The sequence below is a fragment of the Meriones unguiculatus genome, chromosome 5 (assembly GCF_030254825.1).
Source record: "Meriones unguiculatus strain TT.TT164.6M chromosome 5, Bangor_MerUng_6.1, whole genome shotgun sequence".
Taxonomy (NCBI): Eukaryota; Metazoa; Chordata; class Mammalia; order Rodentia; family Muridae; genus Meriones; species Meriones unguiculatus.
In genome coordinates, this window is record NC_083353.1 from 133,490,491 (window position 1) to 133,507,740 (window position 17,250).

The 17,250-nt window shown below is 49.4% G+C and overlaps 1 protein-coding gene across 1 annotated transcript in view; it reads right to left on the reverse strand.

The window, feature by feature from the left end:
• Sinhcaf (SIN3-HDAC complex associated factor) overlaps positions 1-9,064 on the reverse strand; it is a 41,591-nt gene extending 32,527 nt beyond the window's left edge. The window contains exons 1-2 of the mRNA XM_021636478.2: positions 7,297-9,064; positions 212-352 (exon numbers count right to left, since the gene is read on the reverse strand). The gene's annotated coding sequence lies outside the window, so the exon portion shown is untranslated. The remainder of the gene's footprint in view (positions 1-211; positions 353-7,296) is intronic.
• Positions 9,065-17,250: the final 8,186 nt, after the last annotated feature.

Below are 17,250 nucleotides of genomic sequence, written 5' to 3' on the forward strand. Positions count from 1 at the left end.
TTCTTTCCTCCAGCCCTGAATCTGGCCCTTTGACCCATGAGGACCTGCTTCGGGGAGGGTCCCGGCCCAGACTGTCGGAGGAGTGCTGAAACCCCAGCAGATGGCCTTGCTGAGTTTCCCACTGGCCGGTGTCTGTTAGTCCTTACTGTGAGCATCTCCTTTCGGTCCAGTCCCATTGCAGTATTGCTGTGCATTGTTTCATCATGCCTACCCGGTGAGGTTTCCATTAAGACCATACGGACACGGTTCAGAGAGCTTCATTTTGCCTGAGCACTGGGACTGGGAGTGGGGCCTCCTGGCGAGGACTGCTGTGCATCCCAGCCTCTGTGCCTTCACGCGTTTCTCCCAAGGCCTGAGAGCAGAAAGCGAGACATTCTGAGAACACTGACTAGCAGCAACTGGACAAGAACAGGTGAACTGATGACGTAGACCAGTGGTGAGCGCCTACCTATAGACAGACAGCTGCAGCCCTGTTACTTAAGGAGCTGGGCGTGATAGCTCCCATCTAATTCCAGCTGCAGGTGGCTGACACAGAACTGTCACAAGTTCCAGGCCGGCCTGGGCTACACAGTAACTATGAAGAGCAGAAATTCAAGATCATGTTCAGAGAGTTCGGAGCCAGCCTGGTTTACTTATTGGAGATCAGCCAGGGCTGCACAGTGATACCTTGTGTCAAAGAAAACAGAGTAGGCTGGCGCTCAGGAGGAGGGCACTTCCCTAAAATGCCCTGGGTTCAGTCCCAGCAGCACAAAAAGAACACAAATTAGGGCCTGCACAGCCAGTGTCAACTTGCTCGATTTATGTCCTGGGAAGCCCCACACATCTGGCATCAGAAGAAACCTATGCAGTGACAGGAGAAACTGAGTCTGGGTTTGGTTTGGTTTTTCCTTCTCCATTTCAAATAGGCCTTTCACAGACCTCCACCTAAAATCTAGAGTTGATATCAATATTTGAGATTCAACAGATGTAAGGAAAAAGCCACCCTGAAACCTTATTCATCTGACTGAAAACAACTTGAGGGAAATGGAATTGACTTACATTCCTCTTCAGGACTGGAAAGAAACCGGCCGGAAGGAGCAATAGCCCACAGGAGATGGTAGGACCGCTCATACTTGTACAGTCACAAAAGCTCCTACTTCCTGTTGTTCTAAAAACACAATCTTTTCCCAAGTCACTTGCTTTCCTCCAAGTACCTGTCTTTCACTCCCTGTAACCTGGTAAGATTACAGGCCATGGGAACAGAAGTCCTAACAGCCCTGTCAGTGACTTAGCTCCGCCTGCCTTCTTTTGTGTGCTGCTGGATAGTGAATGAACTGGCTCTTCCCCATCTCCACTAATTTGTTTTGTGTGTGTGTGAATTTGATTCACAGATCTCAGCTACTCCCTCTAGGAATGAGGAAATGTTTCTCCCATACTTTCACATAATGTCCTTAAAGTCAACTGAGCACATCTACAAAATCCCTTCTCAGCAGCGCTTAGTTTGATTGAACATGGTACAAAAGCCCCACTAAACTGACAGGTGAACCCGCCATGTGAGGGAGAACACATGACCCCTTCCGTGTAGAAGCACCCCCACACCAAGGCGTGTGCTCACGCATCATAAAAACAAACAGTGGGGCTAGGGAGATGGCTCAGCGGTGAAGAGAACTCATTCCTGCAGAGGACCAATGTTCAGTCGCTAGCACTCCCACAGTGGTTCAAAACCATCTGAAACTCCTAGGATCCCATGCCTTCTAAGCCACAGACACCAGGAACACACATGACGTGCACACATGGCACACACACATACACATCATACAAGCAAAACACTCATACACATAAAACAGATCTAAAAGACAATTTTAAGACAAAACCTCTAAAGAAATAATAGAATTTATTGATTTGCCAGAAACAGAGAAAAAGAAAAAGGAAGAAACGAAGAAAGCAAGCAAGCTCGCTCAAGGCTCTGAGACTCAGAAGCAATGGCTCCTAGGTGTTTACCTTCATTCTTGCTCTGTCTGGGCTTGTGTGACATCTAGCTGGCTACAGACAGAGGGTGGCCAGTGACAAGCATGTTGATGAGCAGTGAAGCCCAGCCCCTGAGAACCAAGTGCCATGCTCTGCACAGTTCACCACAATGGACACTCCCCTGGAGGGTGTAGAGAGCATGGGCACACACGCAGGAGGAGACAGCGACACACAAGGAGGCTTCTTTCTGCCCCATGAGGCTTGCTCCCACTGTGGTGGCCGACTGGCCAGCGAACACAGTTGCTTTAGTCAGTGGGAATTACTATAACCCTGAGCACAGGTTTACAAGCCTTCTGCTTCAGACAGAGACTTATTTAACTGGGCTGCTGTTCTCCAGAGGTTCATTCCTCTTTTCAAGCTTGGGCTTCTTGCTAAGTGCCACGTGGATTGTAAATGGTCAGCTTGGACTTTGGCAACTGTAATGATGAAGGCCTGCAGCAGGAGGATTAAACCTCGACATGGCCACGTTGGAAGCGAGTCTGGATGTGTGCACTTTACTTTCTCAGGAAGCTGGTGACTTGTTGCCAACAGAAACTTAAAGAAGCACTTTCCGCAATTAATACATTAACTGTCGTTAATAGCTTTGTTTTCTGCAGACCAGCCAAAAGCACTGGTCTTGATAAACAGGTTCTGAGCACATGAGCTCAGGAAGAACAGGACCAGCAAGGATCCAGCTATAAAGTGCTGCCTGCATCCCAGGAGTTAACCCTGGACGGGAGAGGCACTAACCACCCCATCTCTGTCAGGAATGATTGGTGACAGCTGCCAGTCCACCTTTCCTGCAATCCTGGGGGCAGTGTGCCTCTCCAGCGTATTCCCAGGTCTCCAAATGCACTTCCTGCACCCTGCTCCTGAGTTACCAGCCTCAGAAGGTCACATGCTTGGGTGTGTGCCTTCATCTGAGAATGGGAGACAGGAGCTCAGGCCATGCTTGGCTACATGGAACCCATCTCCAAAACAAAACAGAAAGAAGGAAAGAAGGCAGGGAGCAGGAAGGAAAAAGAAAAGAGAAGGAAAACAAAAACAAAGAAACAAACAAACCCTTCTGGATTCTCATGCTTTCTTGGAGGTCTCTCAGCCAGGAGACTGAGGAAGGAGGGCTTCACGCTGGCAGCCCGATCTCTTCAGAGCACACCTTCCCTGGGTCGCAGCAGCTAATCTTTATACACATTGCATTTTATCACCCAGAAAAGGAGCTTGGGATAGACAGGCAACAGAGCTCCTATGGTTCATGGCGTAAAGCTGGTCTTGTCCACTGGCCTTTCAGTTTTTCTTAACTGTGTTAATATGCATGTATGCACACATGGAGATCATGGCACAGGCTGCAGGAGTCGGTTCCCTCCTCTGTGTGGACCCCAGGGATGGGATCAACAGGCTTGACAGCAGGGGCCTTTGCTTGAGCAACCGCAGCAGCCCAGGGTAGGAACTTTGGATTTTAAATATTCTAGGCTTGATTCAACTGCCCTCAAGCAAACATTTTGTCCACTTAGTGTTTATGGACAATTTCCTGGGAAAGGGCTGCCTCGTCTCTGCCTGGGATTCACTGCATAGGCCAGGCTAGCCCTGAATCCACAGAAATCCCATCTCAGTGTCCCAAGTACTGGAATTACAGGCATGTGCCAGCACTCGACCTCCCCTTCAGTCTCCTGGCTGAGGTGAGACTAAGTCACATAGTAGTCCGGTTCTCTTCCATCCGTGACATCATCCAGACATCAAACGCTTGTTTGAAAGTAACATAGGACAAGCTCCATGGTGTGGTGGGAAAGGAGAAGCTACCAGTATCTCCTAGTGACCGTTGCCAGCAAACACGAGACTCCAGTGTGACTGAGGAGGGAGGCAGAATGTTTCCCAGGGTTGCTGGAACTTCTAACACAGATGCTGAATTACAGGAAGCAAGGCTGACCTGGGGAAAACCCTAAATGATAAATTCAGGATCTCCTCACACAATCACCTGGCCAAGCTGAATGGAGGCACAGGACTATAATCCCAGCACTCTGAAGGGAGGCTCAGGGTTGCCACAAGTTTGAGGCCAGCCATTCTGGGCCAACAAGGACAACATAATGAGACCCCATCTGAAATAAGCACTTCTTTCCTTCCTTCCTCCCCTCCTTCCCCAATCCCTCTCTTTCTTTTTTACCACTGAGATATATTTCCCAGTCCTCGTTTGACTACTTTTATTTTGAGAAAGTTTTATGAAGCCACCTAGGCTGGATTTGAACTTTCTCTTCTTCTGACTTGGCTTCTGAAGTAGCTGGGATTTCACGCCTGCTCCCTGGGGCCTAGCAAATGTTTGCATTTCTTCTTCTAGTCTTTCTTCCAGCTTCTCTTTTCAGAGGTTCCTGGCTGTTGGGTAGTCAAAGTATCCATGATTGCCCCAGAAACACCAGCGTCAGGTGCCATGGTACTCTATGTGTGCAAAGATCCACCAGGGACTTTTCTTGACGTCTGGTTAGTGTTGCCCAGAATCTGACATTACACTGGACCTTACAAACCCTGAACAGATATCTCCCAGCTCAGTTTCCCCATTTCTATAAAGAGATAACAAGTATTGTATGAGAGAAGACTCTATTTTCAATACAAAAATTTATATATAGGTATACATATATCCACACACATTAGAAAAGAGGTAACAAAACATACTTCCCAGAATTCTTGTGATGATTAAATAGGTATATCTGTGTATCTGGGGCATCAACATGCTTATTAAATATAACTCCTATACTTAAGGTTAATTATTATTAGCTCTTATTAAATGATGCTTGAGGGAAGATGATTTTACAAGGTGGTTGCAATCACACCTGAGCAATTGCACACAGAATATAGCTGTTATGTTGGAACAGAAAATTTCTCACCAGTAGAGTATAACTAAAAACAAAACAACAACAAAAAAGGGAAACGCTTCCTAAAGAATGAAAGTGTGCCCAGTTAGGGCAGCGCACACCTATAGACTCAGTACTGGGGGGCTAAGGCAGGGTATTGATATAAGTTTGAGGCCAGCATGGGCTCCATTGCAAGACTACCTCAACAGACAAGACAGGGATGCATGAATCAGTGGCAGAGCTCTTGGCTAGCAGGGTGAGGCCCTGCACTTTATCCCTACTGTCGCATACACTGGGGAAATAGAAGCAGGAGGCTTAGGACTTTATCCTCAGCTAAACAGGGAGCTTGAGGCTGGCCTGGGATACTTGAGACAGATGAAATAAAAGGAGGGAAAAAAATAGGTCTCAGGCTGGAGAAATGGCTCAGAGGTTAAGAGCACCTCTGTTCTTCCAAAGGTCCTGAGTTCAATTCCCAGCAACCACATAGTAGCTCACAGCCATCTATAGTGAGATCTGGTGCCCTCTTCTGGCCTGTGGGTATATGTGCAGGCAGAATACTGTATAAATAATGAATAAATAGGGGCTGGAGGGATGGCTCAGAGGCTAAGGGCACTGGCTGCTCTTCCAGAAGTCCTGAGTTCAATTCCTAGCAACTACATGGTGGCTCATAACCATCTATAATGAGATCTGGCACATCCTTCTGATATGAAGGCACACATGCAGATATTGTATACATAGTAAATAAATAAATTATTAAATTTATTTAATTTAATAATTAAATAAATTAATTTATTTATGAAAAAATAATAAATAAGGGCTGGAAAGATGGCTCAACCATTAAAGGCTAGGTTCACAACCATAAATATAAGAATACTGTATAAATAATGAATAAATCTTTTAAAAAAAGAAAAGGGCTGGAGAGATGGCTCAGAGGTTTAGAGCACTATCTGCTCTTCCAACGGTCCTGAGTTCAATTCCCAGCACCCACATGGTGGCTCACAACCATCTATAATGAGATCTGGTGCCCTCTTCTGGCACACAGCTCTACATATAGACAGAACATTGTATACATAATAAATAAATAAATCTTTAAAAAAAAACAAAAAGAAAAGAAAATGGGCCTCTCCTATGTTTTCTCATCACTTTCCTTCAGAATATTTGGTACATGTTTACAGTTATGTAGTCATAGTATTATTTTGTATATACATTTACTTAATATGTTTCCCCCATAAACTAAGCATCCAATGACTAGAAAACACCTCTGTTAGTACTTTATATTACTGTTCCTTTCTAAGGCAGCTGGGTATACCGGGCCCTTAGTCATTGCTGAAGATGAGTAAATCCATGTCCTCCTGAACTGGGCCCATAGCACCACAGTGCAGTGCTCTCCAAGGCCCCAGGCTCAATGCCTGGCACTGGGAAGGAGAGAATTCACGTCCTTCTGGTTGATGTCATCATGGACACGGATACTGTAGCTGTCTCGAGCACACCACTGGGCAGGCTCACCAGGCCTCTGACTGTCCTTTCAAAGTTTGCCTTCATTTCCCAGCTGAAAGGCTGCTTGTGCATGGCTGAGGCCAGCTGAGCTTTAAGACCAAAGGTCTTGGCAAGGCCTTTAACCCCAGCATTCTGGCGGCTGAGGCCGAGGTGAGCATATCTCTGAATTCAGGGCTGGCTAGGTCTACACAGTGAGTTTCAGGTCAGCCAGGGCTACATAGTGAGGCTGAAAAGCAAACAGCAGCAAGACTGCTGAAGCAGATGAAGCAGATAAAGATGCTGCTGCTAGGGTCCTCTGTTGACCCTGCCTCCCAAATCCTCACTGAGGCTTAGAGCTACCGATGGCTTTCTTCCACTGTGTTCATCAAGGCTGCTCTTGTTGTTTGTTTTTAAATATTCTTTTTAAATTACTATTGTTATCTCCACCTCTCCCAGTCCCCCTGCCCTCACACCTCCCCTTCCCCAGATCCACTGCTTTTCCATTTCCCTTCAGAAGAGAGCAGGCCTCCCAGGGATATCAAACAAGCACAGCATAACAAGATACAGTAAGACTAGGCACAAACCCTCAAGACTGGGTGAAGCAACCTAGCAGGAGGAAAAGGGTCCCAAGAACAGGCAAGAGTCAGAGACACCCCTTTCCTACTTTTTGGAGTCCCACAAAAACGCCAAACCAACAACAGTAACCTGAGCACAGAGGACCTAGCTCAGCCCCACACAGGGTCCATGCAGTCTCCATGAGCCCCTGTGGGCCCTGTTTCCATAGGCTGTCTTCTCCTGGCTTCCTTGACCCCTTTGGCTGCTATAATTCTTCCACCCCCTTTTCCCAAGGGTTCCCCAAGCTCCAAGGGGAGGAAGCCAATGGACATCTCCTATTTGGGCTCTCTCCACCTAATGTTTGGCCATGGAGCTCTGTATATGTTCCTATCAGCTGTCAGAGGGAGCCTCTCGGGTGGCAATTGGGTTAGACACTTACCTGTGACAGTTTCCATATTATTCTTTGGTGGAGAGACATCTAGGTTGTTTCCAGTCTCTGGCTATTATGAATAAAGCTGCTATGAATGTAGTGAGAAAGTGTCTCTGTGGTAGTAGGGAGAGTCCTTTGGGTATATATTTCTGGACCTTTAAGCTGGGAGTCTTCTTCTTCTTCTTCTTCTTCTTCTTCTTCTTCTTTCCATTTCTATTATTCTTAGGAATTTTTTTTTTTTCCGAGACAGTTTCTCTTTGTGGCATTGGCTGTCCTGGACTCACTCTGTAGACCAAGCTGGCCTCCAACTCACAGAGATCCACCTGCCTCTGCTTTCCAGAGTGCTGGGATTACAGGCATGGGCCACCATGCCCTACTTGTTAGGAATTTGTTAGACTTACATTTTCTTTGACCAATGTATCTATTTTGTCATTCATATCTTCGGTGCCTGAGACTCTGTCTTCCATCTCTTCTATTCTGTCAGTGAAGAGTGTCTCTGTAGTTTCTGCTTGCTTAACTAGATTTTTTACTTCCAGAATTCCCTCAGTTTGTGTTCTATTTATTCCTTCTATTTCCATTTTTAAGTCTTCAAGGATTTTATTCATTTACTTCAATTGTTTTTATCTTGGCTCTCTTTGAGGGATTTATTCATTTCCTTTAATTTTTTAATTTGGTTTTTTCCTCTCTTTAAATTGTTTATTCATTTTCTCTTTAAGGACCTGCCTCATCTTCATAAAGTTGCTTTTAAGGTCTTTTGCCTCTGCTTCAGCTGCACTGGAGTATTCAGGGCTGGCTCCAGTAGGATAGCTGGGCCCTGGAGGTGGCACGTTGACCTGGCTGCTGTTAAGTGTGTTCGTATGCCAGCATCGAGGCCAGGGGTTGGGAGTGATCGATTGTGACTAGGTGCCAGTCTCGGGGTTGGTCTTTGTTGGATGATACTCTGTTCTTTGGTTTTCTCTCGGGGCTTCTGTCAGGTGTAGCCTGTAGTTTGGCATCTATGCCCTGTTGGGGCTTAGGCATGGCAGTGAGAAGTGGAAGGGGGACTTGGGATAGGGTGGGCAGGTACCAGAGGAGGGCAAGTCCCCAGGCAGCAGCCGACCTGGAGTTCTGGCAGCCTCTGGTCGCTGCTCTCATTTTATTTTGTATTTACTTTTACCCTACAAAAAGTAAAACACCCCCAGCAGATCGACTCCGGCGATGTAAATAAGTCGTTTCTACAACATAACCTGTGCTTGGCAATACCGTGGGCATAATTACCACATTAACGGCTCTGTCCTTCTCACTGTGGTGACTCTGTTAGTGGCCTTTGTATATGCTGCAACTGACAGAGGGGCAGAACCAGATCTGCTGCTGGTACCACAACACAAAAGACAGAAGAGTAAGGCGGAGAGCAGGCAGCTTCCACACCTGTCTGCATAAATTAAGCCTCATTCAACATTCAGCCTTTCTAATGCCTTCCTACTTACATCCATTTACCTTTTTCAACTTGTTTTTCTAGGAAAGCAGCAATTTTGTCAGACTTCTTTAGCTGGGCCTTTTACACCTCCGTGAACCCTGGGGCTCAGAGACCTGTGTTTTGCTGGCAATCAGCTTCACAGGCAGGGAAATGGCTGCCCTCTTCTGACATCCTGATTCCTGAGTGGTCACACGGCTGGGCTCCCGGAGAAGCTCAAGGTGCCTGAAAGGAAGACACCGGATTGAATCATCTGAAGCACTGTTCAGAACCATCCGAAAAGACTACGAAAACGGGCATAGAGCTCAGCGTCTCCAAACGACGAAATAAAACAGCGTCAGGGTTTACCAATGTTTGGGGTAACGAACTCTGAAAGCACTGCGTTTAATGCCGCTTCTTCGCAGGTCACAGTGGTTCCCAGCGGCGATCCCAGTCCTCTAGAGACAGAAGCAGGGTGCTCATCCTTGAGTTTCAAAGCCCTTGCTGCAATTCAAGGCATATGCTCTTCTCCAGGCCTGACCCCGAGCTCAGGAGCCCCGCCTCTGCCTCTGCAGCTGGAGTCCTGAGGCTCCGCAGTCACACCTGCCCACGCTGAGCCCCACTGACCCGCCAGTGTGAGCTCCTCACGAATCCCTTCTTTGGAATGCCCAGCAGGAACGGCAACGCGGGTCCAGAGGGGGTGAAGACGTGGATCCGCTGAGGTTTGCGACTGTCCATCAGTGAACTGCTGAGGCCCGAGGCGCTGCTGCTCATCTCAGTGGACACAGATCGTATGATTTCATTATGGAATGGGGTGTCCACCCCAAACAGGAAGAAATCCAGGATCACAGAGAGTAAGATAAAAGCAGCACACGGAAGGCGGGGAAGTACAGGGAGGCGACGGGCGGGCTGGGGATCCATCCCCAAACCCCTCAGGACCACAGCAGGCAGCCTGCTTCCGAGCTTGGAGCTTCCGTGGTCTCATCTGCAACACTGGGTCCAGCTGCACTGGAGCACGCGGCTAGAAGCTCAGCGGAACACACGTGTGTCGGCCTCGGCCGCCTCACGCCCGGTGGTGCGGGTTAGAGACGGCAGTAGGAACTGCGGGGAATGGTCGAGAGGGCGGTGTGTCCCGGTTGGAAAGCGATCCTTGATTAAGGGCTGTTCATGTCCCTATTATTTTTTGCTGCCGTTTTGTGCTAGAGACTCCTGTAGCTTCATCTGGCCTCATTTTGTAGTCAAGGATGACTTTGAGCTCTTTAGCCTTCTGTCTCCACCCTCCACTATGGCGAAGGGCTTTTGTAAGCATTTTCTGAGAGGCCTTCGCTGTGTTGTCCGCTGGCCTCAGGTTCTCCAGCCTCCGCGTTGTGTGGCTGCTTCCTTCAAACTGAAGCATTTTCCCTAGAGGAGGAAGGCCTGCAGATTCAGGAGGATTCACCAAGCCCCTCCCAGAAAGCAGGACACAGTTGCTAAGGCACAGAAAGCTCTGGTAGAGCTGCCCACACGTTGAGCAAAAGGAGCCCCAGGGCTGCAGCTTTCCTGAGTGGGCCCTGTTCTGGGACAGGCCTTTAGGTCACCAAGGCCCTGTAAGTGACCTCAATAAGTGCCGGCGCTTTACCAAGCTAGCCAATGCTAACATCATTTCTTGGGGGAAAGGGGGGACAACAGATGTTTGTTCGCATCTTCTCAGGAAAAGTCACACACTCTCAAGTGCTGGAATGGCGAACATACACTACCATCCGTGGCTTGACTTACAAGGTCACTGTAAGTGCACAAAGGTGTGGGACACCCGTGGAATTTATATGCATGTGCATAATATATAATGATCAAATCAAGGTAGGTAATAGTTCCACATCCTTAAACAGCTATCATCAACAGACACAGTGCTTCACACCGGTAATCCCAGCACTCAGGGAGGTAGAGGCAGGCGGACCTCTGCAAAGCGAGTCCAGGACAGCCAGGGCTACACAGAGAAACCTGTCTCAAAAAACAAAAACAAACAAAATCTATTATCTCTCTATCTGTCTGTGTATCATCTATCTATAAGCTATCAATAATCTATTTATCTATCATCTACCTATCTATCATCTATCATCTGTCTATCTATCTATCATCTATCTGTATCTAGTTATCTAGTTATGAGAGGGTCTCTCTGTATAGCCTTGGCTGTCCTGGAACTGCTATGTAGGCCAGGCAGACTTTGAACTCACAGAGATCCTCTTGCCTCTGCCTCCATAGGGTGCTGGAAGTTAAGGTGTACGCCACTGTGACTGGCCTAGTTTCTAGTTTTTCTATTTAAAGAAAAATTGCCATGATGTTCAAGTTGACCTTGAACTCCTGGCTTCAAGCAATCATCCTCAGTCTCTCCCTTTACCCAGTAATCTGGATTTAGTATGTAAAATGTATATGTTTAGCATGTAAAATGTATATGAGCATAATGTTGCATGCCTGTAAATCCTAGTATTCAGGGCCTGAAGACTAAGAGTTGTTGAGTTTGAGCTACAAAAAAATCTGTCTCAACAAATGAAAAAGAAATGTTGATCTGGCTGGCCAGGTGAAAGAGTTTGTTGCCCAGGCATAATAACCCTCTCATAACTAGATAACTAAATATAGACAGATGATAGATAGATGGGATCCAGACCGGGCTGAAACTCCCTATTGGGCCAGCAGTGACCTTCAGGTTCTGATCCTGACTGAGGTCGGCAGCATCCAGGTTAGTCTGTGCTCTCAGGAACTGAGCCCAGGGCTTCCTGTGAACCACTTGGCAGCTGAGCCCGGCCCCACCCCGTGGTTCTGCTGAGATCAGGCTTAAACGCTGTCAGGTGATAAGCACGGCCGATTTGAAGAAAACAAACTGATCTTCCCTACCAGTTGTAGTCTGAATCTGAGCAGAGACTCAAAGGCGTTTAGCGAATGAAGACAGGCTTGTTGACTGGAAACTGGAATGAGGTGTGTTGTCAGCTGAGTGTGGTCCAAGAGTCTACCTGCTGACAGGGTTGGAGGGATTGTATTTCCGGTGCTTCTGCGTGTGCCGGGGCCACTTCCATCTGGGGCTGGACCAAAGAGCAAAGGTGCAGAGCTCTGACTGCAAACAGGAGAAACAGTCCTGGGTGTCAGGGGCAGGCTCAGGCACATCTGTTCTGGCATTACAGCAGCTGGTTTACAGCACTAACCTAAAACAACAGGGCTGATGGTCAGGCTGGAAGCACTCCCCTAACAGGAACAAGGCTCTGGCTTTGATCATCTGTACCAAAGCAAAACAAACAAACAACAGAAAAATTAAAAAGACAAAAACAGTAAAACAGCCAGGCGGGGTGGCACACACCTGTAATCCCAGTCCTCGGGGCGGCAGAGGCAGGGGAATCTCGGTGTGTTGAGGCCAGCCTGGTCTACGAAGCGAGAGTCCAGGACACCACGGTTACAGAGAGAAACCTTGTCTCAAAAACCAAACCAAAACAAACAAAAACACCCCCCACCCCATGCAGTAAAGCAGAAGTTCCAAGGTGTGGTCCACATGCCTGTAAGCCTAGGGCTAAGTGGGAGTGGGAGGCCCACCCGGCGACTTGATGAACCTGAGGCTAGCCGACAATATGTCAAGACCCTGTCTCAGAAGACAGAACAACCTACCAACAAAACAAACACAAAAGGCCCCTAACAACATCACTTTCAACTTTTCCCAGTACACCAAAACTAAAGGCGGCACCTAGCCAACTAGATAACAGAATCCTTTAAAGCCAGTTTCACTCAGCAGTGAGTACTCGCCAAGTGCTGGAGGAGCCTGAGGACTGAGCCCCAGCGTTAAAAAACAATAAAAACAAAACCCTCAAAACTTTCGTTTCTTAACATTGCCAAATGAAAAAGTATTAGGATTGTTAAACTCCTAAAATACCCAAGTATTTGCACACCGCACAATGCCGTGCCTGAGGTTTAATTTTATTCCAGAACATCCTTGGGAACCGACTTCCCAGCCAGCCCGGGGAGTGAAAGGCATAGGATAGGTCAGGCCGTGTCATGATGACAAAACTCTCCGTCTGGCCCACTCCCTTTGTTAACGGGTCCGCCATGACTGCACCACAGCGAACTCAGGAAACCTCAGCACAGCCGACATCAAAGCGTGCGGGGGGGGGGGGGGGGACCAGGCCGCTGGGTGGAGACACGCTGCAGCTCGCCTTCTGTCTCACTGTCTCTGTCAGGGACCCCTGCCTTAGCCCGTCAGGACCCGGGGACAGACAGGCGGGGACAGGCTCCGGGGCCTCGGGTCCTTAGTGTTAGGATGCACAGTGCGTGGGTCGGGGTGTGTGTGGCAGGGCGCGTGTGTGTCCGGCTTATGCAAGCTCCGGAAAGTGAAAGCTGCAGGGAGGCTCTGAGGCTCGGCTTTCCAGTTTCACTTCTGCAGGGACCGCACGCAAACGCGGGGCCCGGCGCTCCTGCACCGCCGGTTCGTGCCCGCCCCCTGCCCACCCTCCCTCCCGTGGCTGTGCGAGCATCAGCCGGCCTTAAGTGACTACGATTGCGAGGCGCGCAAAGAACCGTGCCCCGTCCTCCTTCCTCCCCTCCCCTCTCACTACAGCGCCACAACCTGGAGGCCTGGGTGTGGCTGCGGCTACGGATGGCAGGTGCAGACACTTGGCCTTGAGACTCAAATCTGAGGTGGAGGGCTCTTGCTGTGTAGCTCACTTCCCAAACACTAGTTTAAGCCGTCGGGTTTGCTTGCCGGAGCCCTGCCTGGCTGATCTGTCCTGCAGTAGTGGGGCGCTGCCTTCCTTCCGGGGTGCCCCTTAGTGCAGGAAGGCCCCATTGCAGGTCCGCTCACGGAAAGGTGCTGGAATGCCTTTTCCTGAGTGCTGCAGGCCTCCGCGCAGTTCACGCGCAGTCTCACAGGCAGTCCACTGTGCAGCCAGGGAGAGCACCAAGAAAAGAACTACAGTTCCCAGGTAACCCAGCCTCAGAGTTCACACCCCATTACTGCTTTGGTGGCATTCTAGTATTCAGAATTGTACCCAGACTCCGCGCACTGAAGGGAGGGGGACTGCAGGGGCATGAGTGCACTGCCTGGAGGCTAGGATCACAGCGGCCACCGAGTCTCCCACCCTGGGATCTGGGGAGTGACAGGGCTGAGAGTGAACACGGCCAGGAAGAGAAGCGGAGCAGCCTGAGCATTATGGAGTGAGATGGAATTGGAGAGGGTAGCCTGCTCTGAGTGTCCAGCCCTGCCACCTAGGGCCATGGGGAGGTCCCAGCCTGAGCTGCCACCGAGGGCCACGTCTGGGTTCGTGGCTCCCAGCGGCAGAGAGCAGTGTCGATGCCCGTGTCTTATCAGCACTGGAGAACACGGGGCTGTCCCTGGTGGGGGCAGCTGGAGACCATATGCTTGCCCAGCGGCTGAGCGGAGCTGGCCATGCCACCTCGCTGACCGCGGCCCTCCGGGGAGCTGGCTCCACCTCTCACCCGCGCGAGGCAGCCCTTGGGCGAAGGGGCACCGGTGCTCGTCCAGGCAGCATAGTGGGGCTGCCTGATGACAAGGGCGTGGGTGAACCAGCCCTGAGGGCGTGAGTGTGGAGGCTGGCCTGTCTGCCGGGGGCGGCATGGGTGCAGAGGTGATGCCACCCCCGCCACACCCTACCCTTCACCACCTCCAGAAGCTGGGGTGCTGCCCACAGGGCCTGAGCCTGGGAGAGCTAGGTCTGCCCCCTCCCTGGCTGCAGCACCTGGCAAAGCTGGCTCTGCACTTCTGGGCAGCACAGTGGAGCTGGCCCTGGAGCACGGGCGTGGGGGAGCTGGCACAGAGGACAGAGGAGCAGAGAGCTGACCCTGCAGATCTCCGTGAGCTTGAGGCGACGCTGGTGTACGAAGTGAATCCAGGACAGCCAACACCATACAGAGAAACCCTATCTTGAAAAACCAAAAATAAAATAAAAAGTAAAAAAGATAGGCAGACAGAGAGATAAAATAGAAACTATAATCGTATATTTCTGTGTTTTTAAAAGAAACCAAAATTCTAAAATCGTCACTACAGGGTTGAGGCTATCCCTGCAACTGCATCAAGGAAGCGTCACTTCTTCCTTTCCGTTCTTGCCTCCAAACCCTCCCATACACTCTTCCTCGCTCTTCAAATTCGTGGCTTCTTGCCCCACTAATTGTGATCACATGCACTCGTGTTTACACGTGTTTCTGCAGAGCCTGCTCAGCCTGTACAGGGTTGCTTATATCCATGCTTTCAGGGCTGACCGTTTGGAGGCAGATAGTGACTGATGTCCTTTCTCCAGCTCTCAGCGTCCCGGAGCTGCCTGGAGCTCTGTGTGGAGGGTGACGCTGATGGGCTTTCCCCCATCCATTTGGCATGTCCACTGGTGCATCCTTGTTCAGCTCAGTTCTGTCAGACAGGTGAGACTTGTAAATTCTGGCATTCCAAGGAGACACAATCTCACAGCAAGTCCCCTGGCCCTCTGGCTCCTGCATGCTGCTCTGCCTTCCACCGTGCTCCTGTGGCCTCAGGTGCAGGAATGTTTTACAGTTTATCAGTTGGGACCAGGCCATATAACTTTGCAGTTGGACTACTCATGGTTCTCTTTAACAGTCTGCTGCAAAGAGCAACTCCCTTGATGAGGTGAGGGCTACACTTCTCTGTGCAAGTAAGGACAAAGTTTATATTTCAATTAGGGATTATGCTGGTTTAGTAAAGTTGTGGCTATGGGTCCTCCTCCAAGATCCAGGACATCACTAGCCCTGGGTAGCTGGCTGGGTTCCCAGTACCAGGCATGCTTTTCCTCTGGTTGAGTCAACTCCAATCAGAGAGCTGTTGGTTACTGCCAAGGTATGGCTGCCACCACTGCAGCCTGAGAGGTACTGTGCCATGCTGGTCATTGTGGTTCTCAGGCATCATAGCTTGTAGGACCATTGGTTGCTTCTCTCCTTTGGAAGCTTGCATGGCGCCTTCTGGTACCATGACAGCTTGTCTTCAAATAAGCATTCAGGTCAGTTCAGGCACAGGGGCTTGTGAATCTGGTGTTTGAGGTGCATAGGGACTCACAGTCTACCCTGGGTACCCAAGAGCAGCAGCAATGGGCCTTCTGTTTTAGCAGACTCCGGGACAACCCTGACCAACAACACACTCATCAGAGCTGGTTTTGTAGTCTTTGCCTCTTGGAGGGAGCACTGTCAGCCCAGATGAGAAAAGTTCATTTGAAATACGTACTTATACACATAATTACATGCATTTTTCCAGATAACTAATATTATGATTTATTCTATTTTAAAATAGTCTTACTGTTATTTTACCCTCTTCCCTCCTTTTTCTGATTTTGCCTCCCTCTCCCCTTCCCTAAAGAGCCTCCTTCTGTTCCCATTTCCCTGGCCAGCTCACTTGTACCCTTCTCCATTGCTCTCTCCATCCCTTTCTCTCCTAGTTTCTGCAGTTACTCCCAGACAAATGAAAATTTGGAGCTAGGAGATTCAGATGAGAGAAAACATTCAACATTTGTTTTCCTGGGTCTGTGTTCATTTCCCTGAAATTTTCCTTTTTCTTTAAAGCTGAATAGTATTTCATAGTGTACTTGCACCGTATTTTCCTTATCCACTTGTCAGTTGTGGTGTGTATGTGTGTGTGTGGTGTGTATGTGGTGTGGTGTGTGTGTGTGTGTGTGGTGTATGTGGTGTGTGGTGTGTGTGGTGTGTGTGTGTGCTGTGTGTGCTGTGTGCGCACATGGAGGCCAGAGCCGATGGGCATCTCCTCCACTGCTCCGCACCTTCCCTGTGGAGGGAGGCTCTTGCCGCCAGCTTGGGGATCCCCCATCTCTGCTGAGGAGCACCACCACGCCAACCCAGCGTAAGAACTGAGGATCCAAACTCTCAACACTGGCCTCGGCAGCAAGCACTCTCCCCTCTGGGCCATCTTCCTACCACACCTCCTTTTTTCCCACAAGTATGGCGATGAGTCTGGCTATATAGCCTTGGATGGAACTTACTTTGTCGCCCAGGCTGGCCTCAAAATCCCAGAAATCTACCAGTGTGATGGAATTCCAGATGGAAACCCCATTCCCACGGTCTCATTCTTTTTTAAAATGTATTAATGTGTATGTACATATGTGTACATACATATGTGTACGTGTGAGCACAAGGTTAGAGCAGTCTTTGAGGTTAGAGCTCTTTAAACTCAGTGATGTAAAAGGGTCCTTCAGCCAGGTGCAGCTCACACACTTGTAGCCAGTAGGAGGGCTGAAGCAGGATGACTATAATCTGGACTAGCCTGGCTGACAGAGCAAGGCTTGGTTCTTGCTCTTACGACTCTGAAACCCTAAACAAGCAGCTGAGGCACCAACTTAACCTCTCAAAGCTGACCTGGCCTCCAGGTTTTCCCAGCATCACTCAGTCCCTACCTGCTACAGGGTATGGCTGGCACACCTCAACCTCTGTCTCCCCTAAACTCTGCTCTTCCCACAGAGACTTTCCCTATGCTATGCAGACATTTGGCTTTACCCATCCTCTTTGTACCTTTGGCCTCCCCTCTTGCCCCTCTCCCTTCCCTCCCCCTC